A 6,902-nucleotide genomic window follows, 5' to 3' on the forward strand; every position below is an offset into this window, starting at 1 on the left:
ATTCTGATCTTGTCCTGATCACCAAGCTATCCAAAATATATAGCGTAACTGGATTATGAGCATCCTGTCTTTCTGTCTGTCTCTTCAACTCCACCACCACCTTGAAATAAAAATAATTTTGTCACATCCTTAAACCTATGTAATTTAAATAAGAAAGACAGCTCCGCTAAAGAGAGCTCTATACTGGAACCTGACCAAATCTCCTGTTTCTTACTTAACATAAAATGTATCAACATTTCTGTGGAATTAGCCCACCTAACTCCCCTCCATCAGGCCACAGAAACCATTCCATTCAACTTACTAGGAGACACTGAATTTGTCACTAAGGCAGTGACTCCACCAAATGGCACAGCCCCCTTCGACAAGGTTCCCTAAGCAGTCTCAGCCTCCTGAATTCTGAAACCTGAAAGCAAGACACGACATTGGCCACACCATTCTCTACCACCTGGAACATGCCTTGTCTGAAACCAGATATTTCTCTTCAAGCACTGTAGCACAAAAACCTTTAGCTGCCTAACCCCCGGCAGGGAAGATGCTGAAATACCATTCACTACAGGAACCACCCCTAATGTTATCCAACCTAAATATTACTTCTCTGTTAGCCAAGACTTCCCCCTCAATTCCACTGCCATCAGAAGCGTAAAAAGGTAATAAAATGTGAGATTACCAATAGAGCCAGTCCCCCTCCCAAACTGGCCATTTCTCTGCAAACCAGCAACCTCCAAAGTAAGCCCAAAGTCAACTGACAACTGCATCCATGAAAAGCTTAATCTGATGCTTCTTTACGGGCTTCTCAACGCCAACGTCTTCCTGTTGTAATGGTCTAGAACACATACCACACTCACAAATTCTCACTAATACAGTACCTTTCACAATCCTAATCAGGTGACGAGGACATTTAACTGATGACATAGCAAAAGCCAGTCACAGGCAAAATACCCTCTCAGTACAGATAGTGTGTTTGGTCAGCGCACAGTATGAAAATATGGGAAAATAATGAAAAGCAGATATTAATTGACAGTACAAAGGAACTTGAATCTCTTGCTGTATATACAGGGGGGTTCAGTACATCAATATATAGAATATAGAAAGTGCTACTCACACAGCCCTGTGTGAGTCAAGGTCCCTTAAAGGTATCTTTGACCAACTTGTAGCTTCTCTTCAAGATGTGTGGGTCAGTCACAGCGTCTGCTTCTATCTGTGGGTTAATATCTCCCCCGTCCCGCATGTATGGGATGACAGACGCAAACCATATGTGAGTAGTAAATTTATTTAAACATAAAACACAGGTAAAAGCAGCTTACATGTAACAAACAGTTTTTGCAGCTCTATTGTAGTCCGGTCTGGTCTACTGATCGCAGCTGACTCCCACTTCCACGTCCGTCGGTGGGGCCGAGTCACAGGAAACCTTCAGGGCTACGGTGGCTGATTGAGTCCAGAAATGGTGCATGGGTGACAAGAACGACGCGTTTCGTACTTGCGTACTTCGTCAGGTTCTTGTCATCCCATGCCGGCACCTTACTATATATAACCTGCGTGAACCTAATCGCAGGTGTAGTCCTTTATTCTATTAGTTCAAAATGACATCACGGATATACGTCTCGGCTCCTCTGCACATGCGTAGAGCCTACTCGGTGGACTCTGACAGTCTATGTAGTCTTTTTGTGTTAGACACTCGTATGTGGCACACGAATTAGTAAAAGCTTGTCCCACATGCACCTGGGGGCTCTGAGTAGTTCTTGGGCTTTAAGCATCATACTCACTTTGGAGTTAGGAAGTTTGAAACATCTAGAGTCTTTCCCTTAACTCACAGAGTTTCCCATAGTATGTTAATCACAATTTATATTTAAAAATCCATACGAAAAATTAAAAATTAAAAATACATTAGAACTATAGATCTGAGACATATTTTAGTCTCATTAAAAACATTTATCTTTGCACATTATACATGAACACCTAAAGTGCAATATACATCATATATATGTATATATATGTACACTCTTGGTTTAAAACATATAGGATGATAATTTCTAATCAGGTGAGTTCCCATTGTTGTGCTCATATCTCCTAGTACACATATATCTTTTATAAATACTTAAAATGTATTATTCCGAAAATTGGGCATTCAAAGTTGAACCATAGTGCCACCTAATGGACACAAATGAATAACTGTTCTAAGGGACCATACAGTACAATATCTTTTGTGTAGACTAGTCTCTGGATGACCGATTCTCCACCAAATTAGCTGGTATACATTTGTAGATCCCTAAAAAGTATACCCCTAATAATAGGGGGAAATAAAATAATATTTATATTATTCTTGTTGTGCACCCTTACTTGGCATAGGCTATACCATCAACTTGGAAGCGTCACCTCCCAGTGGACACTGATAAAGGACTTATACCTATAAAATCTTTCTCAGTCACATATGCTCAATGCCTGTTTTTATATTTAGTTAGTTACTGTAAGTACACACTACACAGATATCTTTGAAAATATTCAAACATTGTTCAACAGATTATCTCTGAAAGAATATCTAAAAAAATGCCTTGATCATACAAAACCTATAAAAAATGACGAAACCTATAAGAAATGGCTAAACAGTAATATTATTACATCCGTTTTACAGTTATATGATTATGCGTAATATCCCAAATTCTATATACTTAGAAATTGGGATTGGTGCACTCCATCTTTAGCAGAAGATACCTAAGGCATAAAAGAGTAAAGGAAAAGTGTTGGTAGATCAGCCAAAAGGTCAGTTATAAAAAACTGTGAAAAACTTCATTCTATAAACGCACCTAGATCTAAGTCTACATTTAAACTGGTTGGTGTCATGGTTTTGAGTTTATATATCCATAGGGTTTCTCTTCTAGCCAATTTTCTTATTCTATCCCCATCTCGCCAGTCTATGGGAATCTGTTCGATAGCCCTGTATGTCATACCTTCAGGGTTAGAATTATGTTCCAAAGCAAAATGTTTCGACACACTATGTGTCATCAGTTTTCTCTTTATATTGCCCATGTGCTCCAGTATGCGGACCCGCACAGGTCTACTAGTGCGGCCCACATACTGGAGTCCACATGGGCACTGGAGCAGATATACTACATGGGTAGGACGACAATTGATAAATTCTTTTGTATTAAAAATCTCCCCTGTGACTGTAGATGTAAATTCTACCTTATCTTAGGAACCTATTTTACAGGCCTTGCATGTTTTGCACCTGTGGAAACCTATTGGTTTTGGTAACCGCTGTGCAAATTTCGGTGTTAATTTTTGTTTAAACAAACTGGGTGCTAGTTTCGTTTTAACACTTTTCGCTTTTCTAAAGATAAGCCTTGGTTGTGCTGGTATGTGATCCTTCAAAATCGGATCTTTCTCTAATAGATGCCAGTGTTTATTCATAATGGCTTTTATTTTCCCATGATATTGATTATAGTTCGCTATGAACGGGATCTCATGGTTATTACTAGGCACTTTAGCTTTTGTTTGTAAGATTGCCTCCCCCTTCAAGGATGCGGCTTTGTGGATAGCCAAATCTAGAGTTCTTTCATCATAGTTTCGTTCTAAGAACCTACTTTTTAGAATTTTGGATTGTTCTCTAAATGTTGATTCCTCAGTGCAGTTGCGTCTTATTCGTCTAAATTGCCCTGTGGGGATATTTTCTAGCCATCTTTTATGATGGCAACTATCCCTCCGTAGATAGTTGTTGCAATCTACTGGTTTAAAAAGGTTTTTAACGTGATCTGGTCATTTTCTACATAAAGAGTTAGATCTAAAAAATCAACTGACGTTTTGCTAGATTTTTACGTGAATTTTAAATTCACATTGTTGTCGTTAATGTAATCAAGAAATTCGTTGAGACCAGCCTCACTCCCTTTCCAGATGAAAAATATGTCCTCTATGTATCTCCGCCAGAGGACCAGGTCTGCGCCGAACGCATGGGGAGACCAGATGCGATCTTTCTCCCATGCGTCCATAAAAAGGTTAGCATAACTGGGCGCAAACCTGGTCCCCATGGCGGTCCCACATTTCTGAAGGTTATAGGTCCCATTGAAATTGAAAAAAATACCCTCTCAATCAGAAGCACGCAAGTCCCAAAGTTAAGATGACCTAGTAACGACTGAAAGAGTTTTAACGCAGCCTTCCTCTTTGCTCTTGAATTCCACTACCAACCCTACCAATTTGACCACCTTATCCTGTGGAAGCCTATAAACCATTTTGACTATAGATGGGCGAATGTGTCAAAATTCGAGGCACAAATTCTCCCATGGGTTTTTAACGAAAAAATTTTGGCAGACAGATATTCATAGGCAGTTTGGACAATAAAAATATTCAGGCAAAACCGCCATAATTTTCACTTTGCACAAATGTATACTGTGCATTCAATTTGTGGAGTAAAAGGGCAAAATAGAGAGCATACCGAAAATTTACCTGGCATATCTTTCAGGTACCTCAGGTGTGCTCTTTTCTGTGCACAGATCACTCTCCGCGTGTTGTTTCAAGGTTGGTTTGAGGGGATGTACATATATAGCACTTGAGACTCTAGTAAATAGGATCATTTTGACTGTGTCCACCTTAATCCCCAGGAACCTAAGGCACATTGTAGGCTTCTCCGACTTATTCTTAGCCAATGAAACTCTGAACTTCCCCATGAACTCCTGAAACACCCACACCAAGTGCTGACATGCATTAGATCCTGCCCTACCCACAAAGAGGACACAAAGAGGAAGTCATCCAGATAATGTAACACACTGCCCAGCCTTAACACGTCACTCACCATCCATTTAAAATTAGGGCTAAATGTCTTGAAATAAAAGTAAGCACCACATCAGGAGACCAAGGTTCCCAAAGAAGTCCCCATCCAGGACACACCCCAATAGGTGAAAAACATTTGGATGCACTGGTAATATGTGGAACGCCTTTGCAAGCTGCGCGCCCACACCACATGACCTCATCATCTCTTGTGCCTTGTTGAAAGACACATACTACATAGATCCTTACTGACTCCGTCATTCACAGATGACTCTTCCAGGAAGGAAAAATTATGAATGAGGCAAAATGCCCCCTGGCTCTTTGTTGGGTACCACCCTCAGTGGTGATATTCTCATATTCTCCAATGGAGATACCCCAGAAGGCATCTCTACCTCCCTAAAAGGACCCCCAAATTCTTCTGAAACAAATTATCTACGAGACACAACCCAGCCGGCTTATTTGTGTACCGATCTAGCCATGGGGACTGTCCTATGATGCTCGCCGGCATCCTCACCCTTTGCCACAACCTCCCTCATTTCTCCCTGCACCATTTCTCCCTTTCCTTTTTTAAAGCACCTGCTTTCCGCATGGACACCCTCCACAGGTATTGCACTCGTGCTTGAATGGACAGTCAAGGTTCCTTTTGTACAGGACCTCATTAATCTGCCAGAGTACTCCTTTACTAAAACTGGTCAACTGCCTCAAGTGCTGGTAACTGCACACTACGGATTGAAAGGGCGATGATTTTTATAGCATCTTTAAAGACCCCCATAAATCCACTTCCTCCACGTCCCACTGGAAATGAATATGTACTCACAAGCCCTTTATCCCCTGTACCCAATTTTCCTACTTTATTTGTCCATGAAATGTCTGTGAAATGACTGTATAACCCTGTTCTTTTATTGTAACCATGTATTTTTTATAACTCTGTGCCCAGGACATACTTGAAAACGAGAGGTATCTCTCAATGTATTACTTCCTGGTAAAACATTTTTATAAATAAATAAATTTTTCAGAGAAACTCCTTGTCGTATCTCCATCATGCTGCCCCACCATACAATGTACACGTGCACCAAATGGTAGATAAAAGAACAATACAAACCGGCGCCTAAAATGTCCAAAATCAGTCTGATAAAGTCCAAATGAAGAAAACTTCAAAGCTGTGCTTTAACTTCTGTACTTCCAATGTTGGATGAATCCACAGCCAATTGACTCGTGATATATGAAATAAAGAAAAATAAATAATAGTGCAATATTTTTGATCAAACAAACATGTAACACAAACACAGGACAAACAACAACTAAAACAATAGACAATAAAAGTGAGGCTGAAAAAGAAGAGCTAATATATTACAATAAAAGATAAAAATCACAAATAAGAACAATAAGCAGGCAATAAGGATGGCCCCGAGTCCTTTGTACTGCCCGTGGGATTAATAGTTCTTTTGAAAGCTCCTTGTATTGTCCCCGAATATATTTGTATATAGTTATCATATCCCCTTTTAGACGCCTCTTTTCTAATGTAAATAAATCTAATTTAGCTAGCCTCTCCTCATAAGTTAGAATGTCCATCCCCTTTATTAATTTGGGGGCTCTTCCCTGCACTCTCTCTAGATCCATAATTTATTTTTTATGGAGTGGTGCCCAAAATTGAACTCCATATTCAAGGTGTGGTCTTACATGCCATTCCCTTCCCCACTGGCCTTTCCTAAAACCTCATATTCCACCTAGCGTCCCACCCTCAGCATGTAGTTGTGTCGCCCCACACACTTAATCAGTTTGGGTCTCTCTTCATTGGTCTTATAGATGTAAATGGGTGTAGTTTAGATTTTACAATACCACATTCTCACTCAGTAAAGTGCAATGGTGCTGATTCGGTGCTACCACATGGAAAGTCCCATCCAAGTCTATAGGTCTCTCTGTGAGGTAGCATCAAATTGGCGCTATCCCACTTTATTAAATAAGCCCATCAATGTTCGTCTCTTTCATTAAAAGGCAATCTGCAATTTTTTTAAAACATGGGATACATTTCAGTTGGAAACTACTTTTTGTCTTTTCTCATTAATGACATTGGAAGGCAGAAGATAATTAAGATTCATTATTCATCTCCCATGTGTTTGTTTTTCATGGAACGGCACCAGCTTGGG

This window comes from Ascaphus truei, chromosome 19, assembly GCF_040206685.1.
Source record: "Ascaphus truei isolate aAscTru1 chromosome 19, aAscTru1.hap1, whole genome shotgun sequence".
NCBI lineage: Eukaryota > Metazoa > Chordata > Amphibia > Anura > Ascaphidae > Ascaphus > Ascaphus truei.